General features: G+C 33.8%; 2 protein-coding genes across 4 annotated transcripts in view; one reads left to right on the top strand and one right to left on the bottom strand.

The window, feature by feature from the left end:
• Positions 1 to 25,390, top strand: part of LOC126754146 (thioredoxin-like protein 4A) — a 183,190-nt gene that overhangs the window by 101,987 nt on the left and 55,813 nt on the right. Inside the window, exon 4 of the mRNA XM_050466077.1 lies at positions 2,456 to 2,831. The gene's annotated coding sequence lies outside the window, so the exon portion shown is untranslated. The remainder of the gene's footprint in view (positions 1 to 2,455; positions 2,832 to 25,390) is intronic.
• LOC126754145 (mucin-5AC) overlaps positions 1 to 25,390 on the bottom strand; it is a 198,298-nt gene that overhangs the window by 99,235 nt on the left and 73,673 nt on the right. The gene's annotated exons all lie outside the window — the stretch shown is intronic.

The following is a 25,390-nucleotide window of genomic DNA, read 5'->3' on the forward strand; positions in this document are numbered from 1 at the left end:
GCATGCGTGTAAAGGGGGGCAAGCAGTGTAGATGTTGTTAACCTAACTGTTAGCTGGCTGGCCCGGATCACACGTTGACTGGTGTCTGGTGGCAATTTGGTTAGTTGGCTCGTTTTAAGTTTGCTCCTTTGCACAAATGGATGCTGCCAAAGTGTTAGTATATGTGTATGTGCTTTGCTCTGTTTTTTTTTTTTTTTTTTTTTTTGTGTTTTTGCTCTTTCGAGACGAGTTTGGAAATTCATGCAAATTGATTTATATTGGCAAACAAGTTAGATTGAAAATAAATAAAAGACACACAAAAAGGGCGCCAAAAGTGTCGAGCAAGAAGCGATAGTGAAAAGAGATAGTGAACGGTAAAATAAAAATGAGTGAGCATGTGTAATAGAGTTGCTGCCAAAGTGGAAAACCGATTTTTTCGTATTTTACACGCCAAGGGCGCTGAGTGCTTCACAAGCTTGCGTGTGTCGTCTGTATGTGTGTCTGTGTGCTTCTCACTTGCGACCGAACGGTTGGTACACAAGCAAATGCAATCATGTAAAATCGATTTTAATGTAGAAAATGCTACTTTAATTGATTAATTACATAAATGAATGGCTGTAAGCCAAAGCTGCTAAGTAGATTCTGTCTCTCTCTTCTTACCTTCGTGGTAAATTCAGCGAAAAATTTCTAATTAAAGTAATTTAGAGCTAACTGCTAGAATTCAATGAGTGTGTATGTAACATCATGTTTAATAAAATCGATATTTTTTTCATAGTATGTAGTATTTAGTTTGGGAAATATTTCTCAGGACAGGTATTCCTTGTGGAATATTATAAAAAATCACTTACAATTTCAAATATCGGTAGCGTATTATATTAGTATTATTATTATTATTTTTTTTTTGATGTCTTATTATTTATTTTGATTTTTTCTTCATAAAAAATTAATGAAAACTGGAACATTTAAATATTTATTTGATAAGTACATCGCTGCCTTATGGAATTTCTGGTGTGCGCCTTGTTGTAGCCTGACTAATAATGGTACTTTAAAATTTCAGACTGACTACAAATGACATTGGGAATTATAAGGAACCTTTTATTGTCAGCAATATGCTTGAAACTTTCCCAGTAATTGCCTTTTTCAGACGCTTTCAACTTAAAATTATCAAAACTGTTCAGTTACTGCAAAGGCTGCTTGAATAATTTATGTTAAAGAAACATTACAGGTTTTGGAACACCAATATACTCGTAAAGCTTAACAAAAATTTACTTTATTAACTTTTTCAACTCACGTGGAAACTCTATAAAGTATATATTAATAATAATAATATAAAGTATATATAGACTCAGCTTGTCACACTGATAAATAATCAGTGATGAGTCCACTTATCCACGGCCGTCTGTATATACGCGAACTAGTCTGCCATCTTTTGAGATATCGAGCTGAAATTTAGCACCCTTGTTTTTATTCATAAGAAGCTGGTAATTTGTCGGAATCGCCGATAACGGACTACTATAGCATATACCTGCCATACAAACTGACCGTTCGAAATCAAGTTCTTGTATGGAAACTTTTTTTATTGGACAAGATATCTTCCCAAAATTTGACAAAAATTATTAATCGATGTTTTTTTTACAAATCTTCGAAGAAATTGTTCAAATCAGACCACTATAGCGTATAGCTGTCATACGAACTGAATCATCAAAATTAAGTTCTTGTATGGAAAACTCTTTTATTTGACAAGGTATCTTCACGAAATTTTGGTCGAGTTATTGTATAAGGCTACTGTACTATTTCTGAAGAAATTTCTCTCTTTGGCGCAATATGACATATAGCTGCCATACAAACTGAACATTAAATTTCATGTTTTTGTATGGAAAACTTTTTTAATTAACGAGATATCTTCACGAAATTTGGCTGGAATTATTGCTTAAAACAACTGTATAATATCCAAAGGAATTGTTCAGATCGGACCACTATAACGTATAGCTGCCATACAAACTGAATAATCAAAATCGAGTTCTTGTATGGCAAACTTCTTTATTTGTGAAGGTATTTTCATGAAATTTTGCTTATATTACTATTCAAAGCAGCGCTTCAATCTCCCAGCAAATTGTTCAAATCGGAGCACTATAGCATATAGCTGCCGTATAAAGTGAACGATCAAATCAAGACAAATGTCATTTTATGCCCTCTCATGCTATAAAAAATGCAACTGTGTAGTGTAATATAGCTGCAGTACAGTCAAAGTTAACTTTTTTCCTTATATTTGTCTTTAAATTAGTTAGTTATTTATACTGCATAGTTTGTTTTGCCATTGTGTACTGGTAGCGCATTCTATTTTTTATGCTTGTTCATTAAGTACCATATTGAAGTAACATAATAAAATATCAAATTTTTTTAGTTATGCATTTAACCTTATATTTTGCCTAATTTTACTTAAAAATATCTAAATCTATTATTTTTTTTTTTACAGAAATCTCCGGTACTCAATAGTGCGTAGTATGACATGACGTATACGTAACTTCAACTAAGTACTGCAAAGTTGAAGTGTTTACAATTTTAATATCTAAAATTGCCAAAATGTGAAAAGTTTAGCATAATTCATGCACATAATTTATTTTCAATATTCAAAGTGCTGAAATCTTCGGTAGTCAATAGTGCGCGGTATGTCGTGGCGTATACGTAACTTCAACTTAGTACGAAAAACAAGTTAAAGTGCTTACAATTTGAAAATGTTATGACATATTTACCTAAAAGTGACAAAAAAGTGAAGTGATTTACCATAATTCATGCGCATAAATGATTTTCAAAATTAAAAGGCTCATTTGAAATCACAAGAAAATCAAGCGGTGAGTAAAAACCAATTTCTTTGCATGATGATATGATATAATAATGATAGACGATATAATTTATAATTAATATAATATTGCTTCCGTTTAAAACAAATGTAAAACACTTCAGTATCATGTTAATCAATTTTTATTGCTCGAAATATTTTTTTTTTTACTTATTTATTGCTTGGTTGACTGGATCCGAGACTATCAAAGTTTTAGCATACCAAACAGTTTTCAAAATATTTAATTTAAGTTGTGGTAGCCGCTTTTTATTTACTTACTAATAGCGCCTTGTAATAAAATTTCTAATCAAAAAAAAATTTATTCAACATATGTATCTTCCATACGCCCTTCTCACATGCCAAACCAGTGAATCGTGCGGCGGAAGGAAGTCTACTTATTCAACAAAAGTTATTTATGTTACTGCTGAGATAGAAACCAAAAAATATTTTTCTTGTATCGCTTACATTTCTTCGCTTAGTAGCGCATGGTTAGCTTTATTTACAAGTATAATATAGTAATATTGTGTATTCTTCACATTTATTATAATTCAATAAAGCGGGACAGGAAAAATTACTTATACATACACAGCAAGCATATGATTGCCATCCATATCCATATTTCATATGGTTTGTATGCCTGTGTGTGTGTGTTCAGCTACTCAAGTATTTATTTGGCTGTTCCCATTATTGCATTTTGCTTATGCCACTCGTTCAAGGCAATCGACCGCCCATAGGCGTATTTCCGGTCAACGCCAGTGTGCAGTCAAGCGAGCGCACGCACACACACACCAACATACATTAAGTATGAACTTGCCCGACAAAGACTGAGCAAATATAGACATTTCTGCATTGGCGTATACAATACGTTGGTGGCAAGCGAAAGTGTATGTGTAAGAAAGTTCACTGCCAACGAAGTCTGCATAACGAACTGCGATTGTATCGTAAAAAATGAAATTGCTCATAGCGTGTTCTTACCCAAACATGTGTACGCTTTTTTTCGTGTACGCTCGCCGAATAGTTGAAAGAAGTGCGTTCAAGGGCGATTGACTGTGTGTGCTCCGAGTATTGTGTTTGCCCCGCACGTACTCCAACTGTGCACATATGCATCTACAAATATCTATGTACAGTTGTATATTGCTGTAGGAAAGTGAATGAAAACTAGCAGCTTCTATAGATCCAACTGTTGCCATTGAGAGTGAACTCATTTTACGCAATTTTCTTTTATTTGTCTCGCGCATTTTTTCTGCTTAATTTTTTTCCACCTTAATTTTTTCATTCATTTGTTTTGTTCCTCATTTTCATTTTTAAAATAGCTACGTAAGAATAAATCAGTGTTTATATTCAAAAACAACAATTTTTAGATATGAATATTCTGAAAAGCTAAATACGCTTAGCAACTATCCCCAAAACCTAAACCTGTGATTATTTATATAAGCCGCCTTCGATTCGCCACTTATCTGTGCGCTAGCTTTCCGCTCTGCTCTCTAGTCAAATGTTATACATGTGAATGCAACAACAAAGTTAGCGAGTTGAATACGTCACAAGAGAATAAACGGATGCCTTATCAATATTATATAGTCGCTTTCTGCAATGACACGATGTTTGCTATTGCGAATGGCTCATATCACAGATAACTTGAATATTATTTTATGAATTTTTTGTTAAACATTTGGATGACTTAACAAGCAAAATAAAATAAAATAACAAAGAAATAATCAACAGACTTAGCGTGGTGCGATTCGCTACTCTCTAACGTTTTGAGAAACGAATATAGCTTAATTTGTATATGTCAGCGCCTAGATTCGTAATTCACATTTGAAAAAACATTGTACACAAAACGCAAAACATTTAACTTTTCATCAATATTTATTTTGTCGTCTTCAAAGTAATCCCCACCAGTTATAATACACTTATGCCAACGACTTTTCCAGTCCTCGAAACACTTTTCAACGCAAAAAATGGGTTCCATTCCGCTGTTTGTTGGCTTGTTTGCATATCAAACTCACAAACCCAGGTCTCAGCAGCAATTATAATGCTCTCCATGAATGTGGGATCGGAAATCGCACAGTCAAGCATGTCCACAGAGACTTATTTACGGTACTTTTTTTGAAGAAAATTCAGCTTTATCGAGACGAGTCGAGCAAGAAGGCGTTTCATACCCAAAATATTCATCAAAATCACTCCAACGGATTCGCGAGCTCACTTGGTATCTCTCTAACACTTGCCTGATGATTTTCACGCACCATATCCTTCACTTTTGTTAATATTTTCATCAGTTGGAAAGATCGTCCAAAACGAGGCATGTCTTCAACGATCTCTCGACCGGCTTTGAAGGCTTTGTACTACTCGTAGGCTTGTGTTTTTGATAAAATTGAATCACCATAAGCTTTATCCAACATCCGCAACGTTTCCGCACACAAAATTTGGTTAGAAATACAAAATTTGAGACAAATTCTTTATTCGATATTTTTATCCATTGTAAAAATCGCAATGCACTACTGAGCTGTACCGACTTAAGCAGTTGCTGTAAACAAACTGGTTGACAAATCGAGCTCATATTTGGCATAGCAATTAAAGACAGTCCTATCGGCTTAGCAAAATAAATTTTTTTGAAGTCACTCTGTTAACCGACAAAGCTATTTAAATCTAAACAGTTCAAAAGTTTTGGTAATTTTAATGAAAACCATATTTCTTTTTCGTATAAATGCCCACCGATAGGTACCTTTTAAATATAAACTAAAAATCTTGTATTGGCGAGATATTCTTTTATTCGGTATTACTTTTACCCAAAAGTCAATATACGTGAGTTTTTTGTCTCACCCTGGTGGTTTCTTTGCATTCAAATAGAAAATATATCCTGATCCTCCTAGTTCCTTGGCAACTTCAAATAATATACTATTTTATAACTTTGTTTCGGCTGCATACATATGTTGATATATTTATAACATTCAAAGCAAAAAAGGTCACATTAATAATGAAAATACAGAAAGAAGTAGGAAGAATGAACTAATATGCCCATTACACACTACTTTTTGTTATATATATAAAATATACAAATATATACTCTCTCAGATATACGTATCTAAATGAAGTGTATATGCACATATACACATTTTCTAGGAGGGATTTACAACTGCAAATCTACCTTCATGCATATAAATTTAAACACATCTACATATTTTCGGGCCATATAACCTGTCGTACGTGCTTCCTAAACTACAGGTACACTTTATTGCGCTTTATAGTATTTTATATGCTTCATTTAGAAGTGCAGTGGTGAAAGCTTATTTGTGTTAGAAACTAAAAATAGGTAGTAAAATAGGAAGCTTGTTGCTTTAACGGTTAGTTTAGTGCTAAAACGTGTACTACTGAGGAGTCTGAGGATATAAAAGGACTTGAGTTAGAGTAAAAGTAGCAAATTTGAATTGTTTGATTGAAATATTATTGTTATAACTTTGCAAAATGTTGCGCGAAGAAACATTGTACTGTAAACCTACGTAGAATATGTCACAACTATACTTTAGCTGTATGGTATATAGTATATACCCTGATAAGAAGAAACTTTTTTTCTGAGAATATATGAAATCGACATAGATCTTTCTTTTTTTTCCAAAAATGGAATATAACAACCTTCTTTCATACCATTGCCTTTATAAACTTGAAACTAGAAAACTTGAATAATCGAATGTTAATCATACGCCATATACGCCTAACTAACAAAACTTCAAAATGGAGTGCTTATACGTTACTCATACGCCATGTATATTCATTTGCTAGTAGAGTTAACGAATGTTAATCATACGCCATGTTTACTAACTTACAAAACATCAAAATGGAACACTCAAAAAAATTAATGTTGCTCATACGCCATGTAAACCTCATACGCCATGTAAAGCCTTATAAGTCGAATAAACGAATGTTACTCATACGCCATGTATGCTCAAATATTTATCACCAAAAGTTTAATATTTGAAAATTTTACGCACAAATGTCATTTTGTCTACAAGAGCATCACGATAAACAAAATCTGACCTTCCAACAGCAACAAAAATTCTCACAGCTATTTTACGAGTTTCACATTCCCGCACAGCACTTAACACACCATTTTGTTTGACAATAAAATGGGATCATATTAGATTATATGTTCGTAATATCCAATTTAGACGAATTCATCCGAAGCAAAAGACGCTTAGATAAGCAATCAACTAACACTTGAAGTGTCAGGAATTACAGCAACAGCAGCACATTGTTAGCGAAAGGAGTAAAATCGCGGTTACGATACTTGTTTATGACTTATCTACGAGTAAGCTGGCAATTTAGCTAAAGTCATAAGACTTAGACTCGTGTAACGAGACATAAAGCTTTAAATGGTTGACATGGTGGGAAAAGGTCAGTTGTTATAAACTCTTGTTTCCGCATATATATTTCCGTATGTCTGTTTGTAAATACATGAAAGCTCATAAATTGGTCAAAAATAAGCATAAAAGCAAAAGATTAGATTTTTGATTGGAATATATCAAAAGCATGTAAAAGATTGCGAAATTATAAGAAATATATTGCGTTTGTATAATATATAAATATATCCGTTCATATACATAAGATTTGGGATTATCATCTAAATTTTTCAAATATTCTTGCGTACCGATATTTACTTAACCCATTTCCGACCGCACCAAGATCCACTGCATTGATTTCATTTCAACTTTTTATTTTGCTTATAATAAAAAAAAACTCGATGCTTAAAATTTTTGAGATTACTACATTGAGCCGTTTAGCCAGGGATTCAGAAAGATGCAAAATCCCATACAATTATTGATTTCACGACATATAGTATCTCGTTCATTTTCGCCTTGGTGATTTTTCAAAGTTGCTGGTTGAAAAATCGACCAATAGCTGTAAATGAGTTAATTATCCAGCGGCCAAAACGAATAAACAATACAATTCGGCTGACAGCGTAATATAAAATTTACGGATATGAGAAATTATAAAAAATTATTGATAAATAATACAAAATTCGAGTGTTATCCGGTTTTCGATTCGATTCGAGTCTACGGATAAATGCTAAAAATGGCATAATACTATTTTTCTTCAATAAAGCATTTGTTTTTAAGTCACTTGTTATTTATACGAAATTGAAATTGGTTTGAAAATAAGATTTTTGAAAAAAATGAATGCATCAATATTCAATTATAGTTGTGAATGGAGATATTCGACTATTGGACTATAATATAAGACGTCCGGATGTCAGAATTTATAATAAATTTATTATAATAACCTATTTTTCATAATTCGCATTTTCGGATAATTTCAGAAATCTATATGAACGTATATCCGTTTTATCCGCACTTTGTCCGTGTCAACGGATAATATGGATAATCGAATAAATTTATTATAACTATTATCGTTAAATTCGGATACTAACCGGTTTTTCATTATTCGCATTTCCGGATATTTACTCAAATAAATATGCACTGATATCCGTCCTATCCGCATTTTATCTTTGTCAACAGATAATATGGATAATCGAATATCCCCGGCCCTCCGGATAATTGCGGAAATCAATATTAATGGATATCCGTTTTATCCGCATTTTATCCGTGTCAACGGATAATCGAATAGCCTCAGCCTTCCGGCTAATTGTGCAAATCAACATGAAAGGATACCACTAAAACTAATTTTATTTTGAAATTGCTATTGGATTCGTGATAAATTAGTAGTAGTGAAACCTTTAAAAAGCAGACCTTTAAACTATAATGTGTCTATTGTGCTCTAGATTTTATTCAAATGATTTCCCTGAAAAGGTTACCTTTATATATTAATAATTTTTCTCGTGTGTTGTGATTTAGTTTTTTGACGACATTCACGAATAGTTATTGGTAAATGTGCAGTGCTATGACAGTAGACCAGTGATCTTCGGTTTATGTAGGCATTCGCTGCGTGTCATTAAAGCTTACCTGAAATTAGAGAAAAAAGTTCGTAAATTCGTTGAAGTACACAGTCAAAAACAAAATTTTAGATTAATTATAAAACTAGGTTAAGCAGCTCTTTTAAATTTATTTTATTTTAATTTTCAGTCAATATGATGAAATATTTGTAATTCTGCCGTTCTCTCTTATCCATCACTACAGGAAAGGTTTAATTTTAGTAGCAATAGATTTCATTGCAGTATCAATATTTATGATTTTAGAGCAATCTTTTTATCTTACAAATTTCTTATAAAACAAGTAAGGAAGGGCTAAGTTCGGGTGTCACCGAACATTTTATACTCTCGCATGATAAAGTGATAATCGAGATTTCATTATACGTCATTTACATATTTTTCAAATACCGTATTTTTGTAAAGTTTTATTCCGCTATCATCATTGGTTACTAATGTATATATTATACAGAGAAGGCATCAGATGGAATTCAAAATAGCGTTATATTGGAAGAAGGCGTGGTTGTGAACCGATTTCACCCATATTTTGTACATGTCATCAGGGTGTTAAAAAAATATTATATACCGAATTTCATTGAAATCGGTCAAGTAGTTACTGAGATATGGTTTTTGGTCCATAAGTGGGCGACGCCACGCCCATTTTCAATTTTTAAAAAAAACCTGGGGGCAGCTTCCTTCTGCAATTTCTTCCGTAAAATTTTGTGTTTCTGACGTTTTTTGTTAGTCCGTTAACGCACTTTTAGTGATTTTCAACATATCCTTTGTATGGGAAATGGGCGTGGTTATTATCCTTTCTTCCATTTTTGAATTAGAAATGAAAAACGACTTCGTAGAGTTTGGTTGACATAGCTATACAGTTTCCGAATATGTACAAAAAACTTAGTAGGGGGCGGGTCCACGCCCACTTTTCCAAAAAAATTACGTCCAAATATGCCCCTCCCTAATGCGATCCTTTGCACTTTCACTTTAATATCTTTATTTATGGCTTAGTTATGACACTTTATAGGTTTTCGGTTTCCGCCATTTTGTGGGCGTGGCAGTGGGCCGATTTTGCCCATCTTCGAACTTAACCTTCTTATGGAACCAAGAAATACGTGTACTTTCTCAATATATCTCATTTTTACTCAAGTTACAGCTTGCAACGGACGGACAGACGGATTTTACAGACAGAATCCGATTTCATCTACTCGTCACCCTGATCACTTTGGTATATATAACCCTATATCTGACTTTTTAGTTTTAGGACTTACAAACAACCGTTATGTGAACAAAACTATAATACTCTCCTTAGCAACTTTGTTGCGAGAGTATAACAAATATCAAACACAATAAAAATCAATTTAATGACAAAAAGGTCAATTACACAAAATACGGATAACCACAATTTTATAGAATACAAACAAGAAGTAAAATTTCTTCTAAGTAAATATTTACATATATTTTTATCCCCCAGAAGAGTTTAAAAGTTTTATTTATTCGGATAAGTTTCATTAACTTAAACTAGTTTTTATTTCCATGCACTTCTCCTAAAGAAAAATAATAAAAACAACTAAAACGGGAGGGATAACATTTTATTGTTCGGATTATGTATAACAAGCAGCAAAAAGTAGAACCAAAAATAAAACAAATCTTCGTATGAAAACAAAGTATTCCAAGAAATAAAACTTCAAAACAAACAAAGAAAGGAGACAAAAATGCAGTAAAAAGATTCGTAGTGTTTTATATTATAGCTTTTGTCTTAAAAATGCAGCTGGCACTAAATTTTATGGAAAATGTAAAATGTTCAATAATAAACAAGTAAGGAAGAGCTAAGTTCGGGCTTAACAGAACTTTTCATACTCTTGCAACTGTCAAGGATTAAAGTCGTGGAAGTAACTTCTCTACAAAAGGTCTGTTAGTTATATGGGGTCTATGACAAGTTTTCATCCAATGTTCTTCATTCTAAGCACATATATGCACCGTTATAAGAAAACCACGCTCTCTCAATTTTGTTAAGATAACTTACATGTTGGCCGATATATGCGGTATAAAGTCGGCCGGAAGTTCGAAAATCTTTATATTAAGTATATGGGGGCTAAATATTGACCCGTTTCAACACATTTCTAGCACAAAGATTTAGTAATATAATAAAAGTATTCTGCCTGAATTTCAATTATACATATATCTCACACATTGACCAATATTTTCGATCAAAAGTCAACTATAGGTACTGGTAGCCAAATATACGGTACAAAGGGACTTAAACAGTTTTGATTCCATTTGGACAATTTTTGCTCATGCGATCGCATATTTCAAAGGCATTATTTGTGCAAAGTTGTTTCCCGTTATATTAATTTCTTCTTGATTTGTGCACAGGAAAGTGAAAGAATCATGTTAAATAGGCGTGTCTGTAGGCCGACTTTCCACATTTTCACACTGTAACATAAAATTGTCAGAAGAATGTCATGTAGCATGCTTGGTTAAAATCAGTCGGGATCATCTCGAAGGAAAATTTAATATCTCTGGCGTAGTTACTTATTGATTTATCGCGGTTTTAGCAGTTTTTTTAACAGTTATATGGAGACTGAGCGCAGTTATCTTCCAATTTCATCCATTTTCACACAATTAGTAAGAGTTCTTATAATAGTAGCGCTGGATATTAATCATTTCATTAATTTTATTAGAGAGCGGGGCCAGACCCACTTTTTCAAAATTTTGCCTCTTGCTACTGCTATCCCCTTTGCCGAGTCACAACCGTATATCTTAATTTAGTGCTGCGTTATGGTACTTTATAGATATATTTAAACAAATATGTTGTATCCATCTTCTGCTAATCCCTCTGATGTAAACACAACGATACACACATTATAATAATTTTTTTTTTTTAGAAATTTTTCTATTTCATGATATCAAATTTTTTAATTAAGTAGCTAGAGTCGCTATTAACATTACTTGTCAGAATCTTTATTTGCCAGTATTTTACAGTTGGTGAAAATTTTTACTGGTAAAGGGATTTACAGCTGTTGGCAGCTAATTATAAACGCTACATAGTTTATAAAAATGATGTTATTTTCCAGTAAATCACTTATTTTTACTGCTTTTTCATTTATTTTATTAAAACTTACGTTAAACTGAAACTTTAATAGAAAAAATTTTAATTAAAAATCCTTTTTTTTAAGATTTTAATAAAAATGTGTAGAATCAACGATTTGAGTGCGACAGCTAATTAGAAACGAAAATATTTTATAAGCAAAAAATACTGTTATTAAAAAAAAATTCCTACTTTCAGGTAGTATTTTGTTACTTAACCCTTTTCCTTTAATACTGCTTCAAATCGATTGCGAATCGAGGTTATAAGACTCTGACAGCGCACCACTAGTGTTGCTTATCATGCCGTCCTAATTTCATCAAAAAGTACATCTACATTTTTAATATTTTTGGTACCTACAGCTTTTTAGACATCAACCCAGATGTGTTCTCTTCAAGCCACTTCAAAACATTCATGGAATTTTCAACAAAAAAACTTTTGTGTCAATTTTCCCGTATGCTTTGGATGCTTTTGTTGGAATTTAAATATAACAGGCAAATTCCTCTTTAGTCCATGACAGAATGTTATTTCTTAGAATGTCGACGTGTTTCTCCTTTTCTAAAATTACATCAATCATACGAAGCGGACATATACCATTCCAGGAAAAAAATTCTCACACCATGATTGATCCTTCACTATGCTTCACATCGCGTGGATCAAATTCTTGATAGATTGGTCAGCGAATATAACTTCGAACATCAGGAGCTTTGCGATTAACTTTGGCTACATCGCTCGAAACAACGTACTGCCCTTGATTTGTTGTCCAAAACCAATTAGAGTTGGCAAAGTCTACACGCCGTTTCCTATGAATTTTAGTCAGCAAACCACTTGCTTACTGCCCTACCGTTAAATCCAAATTCGACCAAACGCCGGGAAATTGTTTTCTTGGATATTTGGGCATTATATTCGTCTTCAGTTTTATGTAGAATGTCAGTGGAACTCATTTTTGCGTCTCTTCAGGCGATGATAGTAATTCATTGGTCTATTTCTGTTGAAGTTTTTAAGGTTTTTTCTTTGCATGTAACATTGGAAATAGTTTTGAAATTCTGCATATGCTTAAGAACATTGAAAACAATTTTCTTGACCTGATTCAAAATTTCTTTGTACGTCTTTCCAGACTGACGAAGGTCAAAAATGTAACCAAGTAGGGCAGGTGTACAGCTGCAGCTTTTTCTCATTAAAAAACTTGAATAATACATTTTAATATATTTTAAACCACAACTTTGAAACACATCCTTACCAGAAATCAATAATATTATTAATAAAAATTAACACCTTGAGGAATTTTAATTCTTTAAACAACTGTTTCTAATTAGCTGTCGCACTTAATTCACCTTCTATATCGTAACGCATTTACTATAGTACATATACTTACTGGGAAAAAATTAAAATAATTTTAACCGTGCAACTACAAAACTGAGCGAATTTAGTAGTAAATAGAGTAACTCGAACAATGCGAGGTTTTTAGGAATATAAATAACGGTATATCAAAAATTTTTTATCATTATACTCACCAGCCACCTATAAGAAAAGGGAGCGTTTCTAATTAGCTGTCAACAGCTTATAACTTGTGCAGGTATGTATAATTTTAGTATAGTTCTTAGTTCTCATTTAATAAGGCAAAGAAATAAGTTAAATCTGATATTGAAATTGATTTGTTTGTATTAATACACTGCGAGTGCTGAGGCTTCCAACTATCATGTTGAAATTGATTCTCACGTGACTGAGTTTTATTTTGTTTATTAGGAGGTAAAATCCCGATAGATGGAGCTAGAGCCTCATTATTACAAACCTTTCTCTGATTTAGATTTTAATTGAGATGTGTATGGACACAACAGTCTATATTATGAAATGCCGACATCGAAAATGTTGTATAAACAGTGCTGAAGTTCGTCGTGCTGACATCAGAGACATCAGAGAGAAGATATCCACATCTCTCATGTGTCGACTCAACATATTTTGGTTATTGTTTTCGGTATGAAGTGCGCCAAAGCTGGACTCGTATCAAAACACTTGAATACTTTTCAAAAACGACGTTGAGTAGAGTTCGAAAAGAAGATGGTTGACAATGTGTTTGAGAGCCCTTCATTTACCAAACGCATCATTTCTGATGTCGAGACGTGGGTTTATGGATATGACGTCGAAACTGTCCAACAATCTAGCGAATGAATGAAGGCACTGAACACGATAATAACAACCGTACGGAAAATTGGATAGGGTTTCGTTTTTCCCACAGGCTATTTAAAAAAATATTTATTAGAAAGGCATGAAACATTTTCTTCTATAAAATTATTTTCATGCTCATCCTCCAAACACATATTAATTTAAATTTTATACATTCTACTTAATAACAATAAAAACACATACACATTCATATATTTCATCCAACGCCGCTATACAATACAATATAGTACCGCTATAAACTCGTACAAAAATGCCCACAATCGTACGCAGAAAACTCACTCATGCGAGGCAGAACGCAAAGTATTGTGTGGTCCCTTGAATATAACGGTAGTATTGCCAACTTATACTTTTATCTCTTCCGTTTGCCTTCCATTGGCTTTTTATTCTTCTTATTTAGAGCACCCCTTTTCCTCCCGCCAGGTACATATGTTGCGCCTTTTGATACGCTTTTCACTTTTTGTTTTGCGCCATTTTATTTCCGTTACCCTTTCAACACATGTACAGGTGCAACACAAGTGAATACACACACACGCACACAGCTGTGTCCCAATTGCTGCGAAATATTGATCCAGATTAAAACATCAATGCTTCAGGGGCATTTATAAAATGAACAACACACATGGATCCATATTCGCAAGTGCGGATTTGTTAAAAATGAATAGCGTGTACGCGAGTGATTCGACTTGTACAGTGGTGGTCACCAAAATAGAAACCGGTGGTGACAAAAAAAACAAAAATTAAAAAAAAAATTAAAAAAAAAATTAAAAAAAAAAATTAAAAAAAAATTAAAAAAAAAAATAGAAAACTAAATTTTTAGAAAAAAAAATATTTAGGGAAAAAATATTAAGAAAAAAAAAATAGAAAATATGTGTATTTCAGTACATACATATTTATATATAAACATGTTTTTTTTATTATTGCTCACAATAATATCCACTTCTTCTATTTGCTTCTAATTATATGACCACTACTGTTCTTATATATATGTACATATATATGAGTAACATGCCTTGCTCCTGTAGCAGCAAATAAAAGTGTCAAATCGTAGTGGGCGCTTTGCTACTTCAGCATATTCGCATAAACATATTCAGTTTATCTGATGGTCCACCGTTGCGCATACGTGACCTCGTAGTGTGCGTAGGCGTTAACAGAAAGCGCGCACGTTGATTGATCGATTCGATTTGCTTGTGTTAAAAGATTCTACATAAATGGTTTATACCAGTTGACTGATGTATTTCCATATATGCACACAATATCTCACTTATATCACAAACATAAAAACATATTGACATATAAAAGTTTCCATGGCAACAAATAATTTTTTTACTAAAACAAAAAAACTGTTATGTGCGCATTCTAAAATATTTTTTCTTAAAATTCGGCTACTACTGTATCAATTGTTTTAAAATGAAGAAGTATGACATTTATAATTTTGGAGACAAAATTTGTATTTAATATACAATTTTTGCTTATTTTTAAAAAATACAATAACATTTTTGAAGAAAGGAATTAAATCTTTTTCAAGTTACTCGCGATCTTCGTTTTGCGCTAAAAAGTCTGCAAATCACTGCTGCAGCAATTCCTTACACTGTGGATGAAACCTAAAAATCAAACACCTCACTAGATGATATTGTCCGTACAATAACCAATGTTCGAAGATAAATCAAAAATTGATAAAATAACAAAATTAAAAAAAAAAAAAACATTTTACTCAAAAGTTTGATGACTTTTGGCCTGCCGAAATTCCAATTTTGTTTTTTTTTTTTAAATTAAAAGCAAAAACAGGGTGTTTCTCAATGCATCCACATACTACGAGAGCTAAAAATAATAAGACTTTGTTCATAATTTTAAAATGCTTTACTTTTTGCATTCCGCTGTCCCCTCTCAAGAGACATTCAAGTTTATTAGTGATTACGGCGAATTGAGTTATTTCTTCGCAACTTTTTTTTAATAAGAGATATATGTCATCCCCCTCAAAGTAATCCGCTTGTGTCAACGTTTTTCCAATCCTCGAAACAGTTGTTAAAGTCAATTTCCGGAATAGTGATTCACGTTTAATGCCGTCAATTGACTCAAAAGAACTTCGCGGAGCTGTGGTTTAAGTTTGCTGAATAGCCAGAAGTTACGTGGAGCTAAATAGGTGAATACGGTGGCTGCAACACGATATTGTTTGAAAATTTGACGAAAAACTCACGAAGAATCAATGCAGTATGTGACGGTGCACTATGGAAGTGCAAAAAGCAAGAGTTGTCGGCTCATAATTCTGACCTCGTTTTACGAATAGCTTCGCGCAAACGATGCATAATTCCTTGTTAACACATTTTAATTATTAACCACTCCCCGTATTCACCTGATATGGCACCGTGCGACTTCTTTCTTTTCGGAAAAATGCATTTGCCCATGAAAGGAAAGCGTTATGCAGACGTAAAGGCCATTCAAAAGGCTTGCACCGGCATACTGGCGGCCATACCGGCCAACGAGCTAAAACACTCGTTCGACATACTTTTGGACCATGCAGAAGGCTGTTTTGAAGCAGAAGGAGACTATTTTGAATAAAATAAATTGATTTTGCCGAAAAAAACATTTGTTCTGTTTTTTTTAAGTCCTCTTTACTTTGGAACGCACCTTGTAGATTCTACTGAATAAAAAATAGCTAAATTTTATTTGACTGATGCTGACTTTATGAAATAAAACTAAAAAGCTTCTGAAAACATATTTTCAGCTGTAATCTCTAAGTTCTTCAGTTTGTTACCCCTTTTGATAATAATAAAAACTCTCACATACGTTACAGTATCCTAGCCAAAAATCTAAACAAAAACAAGTAAGGAAGGGCTAAGTTCGGGTATCACCGAACATTTTATACTCTCGCATGATAAAGTGACAATCGAGATTTCATTATCCGTCATTTACATATTTTTCAAATACCGTATTTGTGTAAAGTTTTATTCCGCTATCATCATTGGTTCCTAATGTATATAATGGGCTGTCAAAAAAGTCTTGCGGTACTTTTATTGAATTTGTTTTTTTTTTATTGAAATTGAAATGAATTTTTGATGACTCATGCCCAGCTCTTGACCGATACTGCGGCTGCTACTATGCCGATCTCTTTCGGCCAATTCAGCGATTTTATCGCAATTTTCGACGACAGGCCTTCCGGAGCGTGGCGCATCTTCGACCACCTCTACACCAGATCGAAAACGTTGAAACCATCGTAGTAGTACTGTAAAATATGCAGTATTTCTTCTTTATTTTGATTGAAATCGGTGGAGTAATTCCTGAGATATGGTTTTGGTCCATAAGTGGGCGACGTCACGCCCATTTTCAATTTAAAAAAAGCCTGAAAATTTAGTGTTTCTGACGTTTTTTGTTAGTCGGTTAACGCATATTTAGTGATTTTCAACATAACCTTTGTATGGGAGGTGGGCGTGGTTATTATCCGATTTCTTCCAGTTTTGATCTGTATATGGAAATGTCTGAAGGAAACAACTCTATAGAGTTTGGTTGACATAGCTATAGAAGTTTCCGAGATATGTACAAACAACTTAGTAGGGGGCGGGTCCACGCCCACTTTTCCAAAAAATTACGTTCAAATATGCCCCTCCCTAATGCGATCCTTTGTGCCAAATTTCACTTTCATATCTTTATTTATGGCTTAGTTATGACGCTTTATAAGTTTTCGGTTTTCGCCATTTTGTGGGCGTGGCAGTGACCGATTTTGCCCATCTTCGAACCTAACCTTCTTAGACTCATCATTTTTTACTCAAGTTATATTTTATGTCACAGATCACTTTGGTATATATAACAACATTTATGTAAAAAAAAAAAAACTATAATAGTCGGCAACTTTGTTGCGAGAGTAAAAAAACTGACATATTAAAAATGGTTTAAGGGGTCAGTAGGGTAATTTTTTTTTCAAAAAATTTTTTTTTTGCATTTTCTGTTCCCTTATACCCTTAGAATTAATGTAGAAACCCACTTTACCATTTTTCGAAAAAGGCCCAAAAATTAATACCGCTGGACGTTCGGAGCGCTCGGATGCACACCTCAAACTTTAATTATTTTTCTCAAACACACACTTTTTTAAACTGGCGAACATGATTTCGGTCGAACTACTCAGCCGATTTGCTTAGTTTTTTTTTTAATGTTAACAAAACACCATCGTCCCTACTAGATTCATAATTTTTTATAATTTATTGCCAATGTTATGACAAAATTTATGTAAAAAATCAAGTGGAAAAATTAAAACAAAAAGTTAATTACTTTTTTATTTATCAACATTTTTTCATGGTTCTAGTAGGGCCGATAACCATTCACGTAATTTTTACAATAAATAGGGTTTTTATGTTTCAGATAATCCAAACATGAGAAATCGTTTCCGCCAGTGAAAAAACTCATCTCATTCACCCAGCCATTTCTCCAACAGATGTCATCCAAAAATTCCGAAAAAATTTGTTTATACACTCCACGATATACCTCATGATATGTGAAAAAAGTGCTATTGTAGAATAAAAATTTCTATAAAAAAAGTCAAAAAAACAGGCCATATTACCCTACTGGCCCCTTAATCATCACAATGCTAGCGTTTCGAATCATAGGAGCGGAAAATTCTTTCAGTCATAGATTTTTATACTGACTGAAAGTAAGCTGTATGAGCCCCAATAGAAGAAGGGCTTGCACAGAATTGTTGTTTAGTAGTATGGCAGCAATATCATATTTTTCTAAATCTTTGCTTAGGCTTATCACATTCCAGATTTTCTCATTAAACATGAAATTTTGTCATATGCACAAAGCGCAGCGATATGGGTCGAATACAGAGTTTGGTTACCTTGAATTCTGCGTGTTCTTCAGCCGAGTAGATATTAACCATCGGCTGGTACACAATCTCAAATTGTTTCGGTAATTGCTACATTAATTTTCCTTAGATGAAGAAAGACATATAGATATGGTATATTCTTCTTCCTAAATTTCTTTTCGAATGGTTCACCATAGCTAAATTCAAATAAAATATAACCAACACAGAAATTAATATGTACAAAAGACAACAAAAAGCGTAAACTTCAGTAGAACCAAAGCTATAATGCCCCTTCACTTCCATACAAGAACTTATTTTTCATCGATCATTTTGTATGGGATCTAAATGGTATATTGGTCCGATCTGAACAATTTCATCGGAGAATGACCGCTGCCTTAAGCAATAATCCCTGCGGAATTTGCTGAGGACAACTCGTCAAGATTTTGTTCGTTTGGCTTGTACAATAGCTATCTGCTATAGTAATCCGAAATCGACAGTTCCGACAAATAAATAGCTCCTTGGGGACAAAAGGCCATGTGCAAAATTTCATATCGATATCTCATGAACTAAACTGCGTATATACTGTTAGACGGACAGACAGACGAACATGCCTAATCGACTCATCTAGTCAAGCAGATCATTTATGTTAACATTTTATGGGGTCTCCGATGTTTCCTTTAGGTCTTTACAAACGTCGTGGCAATCTTGATATACCCTGCTCAAGGTACTGAAATTATGTCTTAAAAGAAATGAATTTTTAAATGCTTTTATTGCTTTAGATTAATGCATAAATATCACATTTTGATTCAAACTAAATATGTCAGCGTTCACTTCGTTCTACGATCTTGTATAGTCCTCAATTCTTTCATGGCTCATTCCCCAGTATGCGTTTCAGAGTTCAGGAGCCAAATTACGTTCCATAAGATGGCTGAGCAAACGTTTGTTTTCACTTCTGTGATAATCATCGCTTTTGAAACCTCTTCTCGCCCAACCAGCTTTGCACCTCGATTTGTATTTTGCCTCGCAAAATAAAGTAGAGTCACTCAAAGCACGTTTTAGTATTTAGTGTCGCTTTGATAGGCCTTAAACTTAGAGTACATTGCGGTAAATTGACGTTGCAGTCAACTGCGTGTAGAGCTGCAATGACCAAGTACGAATATGCAACAAAAGCGTCCTGCAATTGTCAAAGTGTGTTCACATTGATTTGTGCAGTGAAGGCTCTTACTAAATGTATGACTAGTTGAAATGAAATGCTCTGCAGCAGCATCACTTCGAATTATGAGGTCAGTGTCAGCGCAAATTGCGCATATGAAACGGCCTGGCCCTCACAGCGCTCAACGGTGCGTAGAGTAGCCTTTAAAGTGCTCACCTTGTGCAACTCTGTTTATAACGAAACCGACTAGCTGGCTGTCTGTCTGTCCTTATGTCCGTTTGTCTGGCTTTCTGTCTGTCTGTACGTCTATCTGTATGTCTGCCTTTCTGTCTGTCCTTATGTCCGTCCGTCTGTCTGTGTGTTTGTTTATTTATGCTATGCGCTCGTGCGGTTTGTGGCATATGACAGTGTAGCTGTCATTTATTCTTTCCACTTTATTATACGTGTGCTTATTTATGATTGCGTGTGTATGAGTGTGTGTTTATTTATGATTGCGTGTGTACGTGAGTATGTGTGTGTATGCATGTAAGCGCGCATCAGTGTGTTTAAATATTAAAAATGACGCCAGTAGCGGATGTAATTACGAGCTCACCTACATTAATATGCGCGAGATAAGCAAGCGTAGCGGGCATGCGATATATTTATTACCGTTTTTATGTACAGCTGTTTCGTGTGCGTTTTTTGAATACGAAATTAAGCTGAAAAGCTATTAAATGTGACTGCCGACCAATGCTGTGGTGAAATTATGCCGAAAAAATGTTTTGGATTTTTTTACAGGTTTTACTTAATTTCTAAGTGATAGCGAGTATATGTAATCAGGTAAAGTTTTAAATTATATTTCGACTCATGCTTAAATATTTTTATGAAGATAGCATATTAGACCTTAAAAAACGATTATATTCACTTGAAGCCTCCGCCTTCTTTGGAGAATTCTACAAATTTTACCTTAAACAGTTAAGTCAACTTTCATTTATTGAAGTCGTCCAATCATTATGGTGTATAGATATCCCTGTTTTTTCGTGTCTCGAAGCTGTATAACAATTACTTTTTCAGTATAAATTTCATGTGTTCATATGTTCACTCATTTATAATAGTACGCTGTGTTTGTAAAAAAGTTTAGTGAGGAATCAGTCTCCTCTTCAACCTCTATCTTCACTTTTATATATTTCTCCTTTTTTATATCTCTTTCACTCTCTCTATATCTGTCACTTTCTATATCTCTATTCTTATCGTCTCTGCATACTTCTCTTCTTTCGATCTTTCTCTATATATCTATCTCTCTTTATATCTCTCTCTCATTCTCTCTTTTCCTATCTCTTTCTTTTTCTCTCCCACTTTTTATATCTGCAATATCTTTCTCCATACGCCACTCTATATAAATATATCACTATCTTTCCTTTTATTTCTATTTATCTCATTCTCTCCTTTCTCTCTTTCTATCTCTCTCTCACTTTCTCTCTCTTACTCACTTTCTCTCTCTCTAACTTTCTCTTTAAATCTCCCTCACTTTCTCTGTAAATCTCCCTATCTTCTTTTTTTTTCATCTTTCTCTCTCTCCCTCTTTTTATATCTCCCTATATATGCCACTCTCCATAACTATATCAATACCGTTTTTATCTCACCTTCTCTCTGCCTAATCATATTTCCCACTCTCCCTTTCTCTTTCTCTTTCTGTGTCTGTCTAACTCTGCTACTTTCGATCTTTCTCTGTTTATTTATTTAATTTTCTCTCCCCTCTCTCTCTGTCTATCTCTCTCCCTCTAAATCTCTCTACCTTCAATACTATATCTTTCTATCTCTCTCTGCTTTTATATACTGATGATAAAGAGATAGACAGAAATCTCTCTCTACATGCCACTCTCTATTCCTATATCTCTACCTATCTCTCTTTTCTCTCTACCTAAATATATTTTTACTCCCCCTCTTTTATATCTTTTTCTCGTCTGCATATCTCCCCACTTTTACTATTTCTAACTCTATCTCTCACTCTCATTTTTTATATCAACATCCGTACTTATATCTATCTCTTTGACACTTTCATATATTTCTATCTTTCTTTCCATATTCCTTTCACTTTTTTTCTCAATTTGTTTTTCCATTTAATTTTTTCTGCTATTATCTTATGCATGGGCAGTTTTGAGAATCCTGGAAACTTTTCAATTTTCCATAAAAAATTTCAAAATATTCTATTTTCGTTGAATTCTTTTTCCATGCAAGCACAAAACAGATTGCTGCCCCAAATTGTTGCTAATGCAACTAAACAGCTACAAAGAGCTAAAATAAATTAAAAGCACAAACATATATAATCCACAGTGCCAAGTTTTCATTTCCGCACAATAAATAATAAATGAAAACATTACCTCATAACATTAACTGTGCCCATTCATCATTTCAAAAGTACTAACAAAGGCATTGCAAGTTTGTTTGCTGCAACTGAGAAACACATTGCCACAAGATGCACCGATTCGTATTTCATTAACTTTTTAATGTCAAATTAAACGTGCAGCTAATCTCCGGCGAAATAGCAATGTAGCAATTAAAACGACATACAAGTAAGACGTGCCAGCGGAACGAAATGCACTGAAATGAGGCGGAAAGCGATGGCGCGATGGCGAAATGCCACGTCGATGGCCGTCAAGATGCCAATAGCTATTCGGATTATTCGTGCGGAATTCGAACATGCGATGCGATCGAGCTGTGCGCTCACAAAATGTATTCATAATATTTACTGCAGCAAAGCGTATTAAGTTGTTAGTGTAAAGCATATAGCCGCCACTGATGAGTGGGATTAGTGCAGCCATGGCGTATGAGTGACATCAGTGCAATTACATACTACATGGTTGAGCGTCCCCAAGGCAAATACGCAGCAGATAGTCAGTGTATTTTGATGCACAATTTGTGCTGCTTCCACTTTATTACAATTTCGTACAAAAATGAAATACTTTTCATTTCACATCTATATTTAGGTACATAATATATAGGGCTAAAGCACCACAGAGTACACTTAAAATTAAATATAAGGCCTTGTAAACAGAATTACATTATTTTTCCCAAATTGAAATCAGGTTACACTGAAACTTCGATTTATTTTTTTCCAAAGCTATAATTCCATTCACAATTGCAAAAGCTTCTTTAAAAGTTCTTGATATTGATCGGTCATTTTATATGATCCAGACCGAATAATTTCTTCGTAGAAGCCCTATATCGGTGTTTCCGACGAATAAGCAGCTTCTGGAAGAAAAAAGTCGTATGCAAAGTTTCAGATCTGTATCTCAAAAAATGAGAGACTAATTTGCGCCGGACAGACAGACGAACATGACCAAATCGACTCAGCTCTTCATGCTGATCATTTCTATATATATTTTATTGAGTGTTACAAATTTCTTAACAAACTTCATAAATCATGTTCAGTGCACGGAAACCATTTAAAATATGGCTGGATATCGCCGAAAAGAAGATCGATGGACCGAAATTTCAACTTTGGATCGCTGTTCAGTGCACAGAAGTCATTTAAAAAATAAATCGGAAGCATATCTATCCCCTTTTAAAGTCAGCTAAAGAACGGCTGATGACAGCATCAAGTGAGAACGGCTGTGGCAACCAAGAAGATTTTACTATGTGTTTGCTGCAATGGCAGTGGTTAGGTTACTTTGAGCTACATCTCTAGTACCAAACTCGAAGTTCGAACATTTACTGTCTACAAATGGACCAACTCATTAAGAGAGCAATTTGGTTCTATCAATACAATGCCAGGCCAGACACATCGATAGCGATTCGCTTGAAAATCCGGGGGTTTGGTTCTAGTCCGCAGCTGACACCAAGTGATTTCTACAGAATCGTGTCTAACGAATAATTTCATTGGGGAAAGATTCGCCTTAAGGCAACCTTGAGCCAATCGACTGTCGTATATTATATCTTGTACAATCAACACGAACATTTAAAAGGGTTGTACTAGGAAAAGTGGTTTATATCGATTCGGCGCGCTGATAAAATAATTTTTACTGTATGTGTGTCTATAAGTGCAAGAATTTTTGCTGCTTGCATACTTTTGTTCAATACGCTTAACTCTTCATTGATTGAGCTTCAAAAACCATCGATTTTTCTTGATATTCGATTTAGTAGCAATGTTTTAGGAACCATTTTGTTTTGGTGGTACATTTGAACAGAAAAAGAGCACTTTCTTTTTGAAAACAAGGAAATTGCAAAATTTGAAAAGCATACGAAAGCTTCTAATCGAGACTTTTACGCTTTTCTGTCATACTGAAAAGCTTTACACAAGATATAACCGTGGAAAGTTATAAAAAATTCAATCTGTAAAATATTTTGAAATTTATTTTCAGAAATAAAAGTCGATGATCTACGATAACCATAGAGCTTTCGCAATTTTTCACTATTTTAAAAAATCTATAAAATAACGAAAGAAAAATCAAAGCTTAATCCCAAAAAGGTCATATGATCTCTATTTTAACCATTACCTGAAAGCTTTCACAAAATTTGAGCTGAAAAGCTCATACGATGGCTCCTTTACACTTTACCAAAAAGCTTTCAGGCTTTTATTGCCAAAAATTTTACAAAAACAAAAACAAGAAACAAAAGCTTATTTGCTCTCTACTTTACCTCTTACCAGAAAGCTTTCACAAATTTGAGCTGAAAAGCTCGTACGATAGTTTACACTTTGCCAGAAAGCTTTCAGGCTTTTTTTGTCAAACATTGTATAATAAGGAAAGAAAAAGAAACTATTAGTAGAACCGTCGTTATTACTAAGCGGTCTTTGCTTCAAGCCACTTCAGATTTGAAGTTCGGAGAATTTCCAAACAAATAGAACCTACTGCCAAATGTTTTATTGTTTGGAATAATTTATCGACAGTTTTAGTGAAACAATTTGGAGAATTTTACTGTAGCATTAAACAGTATACATATACAGAAATCTCAAAGATTACACATTTTCGTTGGGAATTATGTTTTTTATTAAGAATGCCACAAAGTTTGTAACACCTCAAAGCAAACGTCGGAGACGCTCTCAAATTTATACATAATTGATTAGTATCACGTGCTGAGTCTGTCTGTATATACGTGAACTACTTCCTCAATTTTTGAGTTAACGAACTGAAATTTTGCATGGGTTCTTTTCTTTTCAAAAAGCTGCTTACTTGGCGGAACCGTCAATATCAGACAAATATAACACATAGCTGTCATACAAACTGACCGATCCAACTCAAGTCCTTGTATGGAAAACTTCTTTATTAAACGAGGCATCTCTTTGAAATTCGTCACAGATGCTTATCCAGGGTATTGCTACCATCTCTAAAAAAAGTTTTCAAATTGGACAACTATAGCATAGAGCTGCCATACAAACTGATCGATCAAACTAGAGCGCTTGGCAAGACATCGTCACGAAATTTGGCGTAGATTCTTATCCGGCATTCTTATAATGGCCA

Source organism: Bactrocera neohumeralis, chromosome 3 (genome assembly GCF_024586455.1).
Source record: "Bactrocera neohumeralis isolate Rockhampton chromosome 3, APGP_CSIRO_Bneo_wtdbg2-racon-allhic-juicebox.fasta_v2, whole genome shotgun sequence".
NCBI lineage: Eukaryota > Metazoa > Arthropoda > Insecta > Diptera > Tephritidae > Bactrocera > Bactrocera neohumeralis.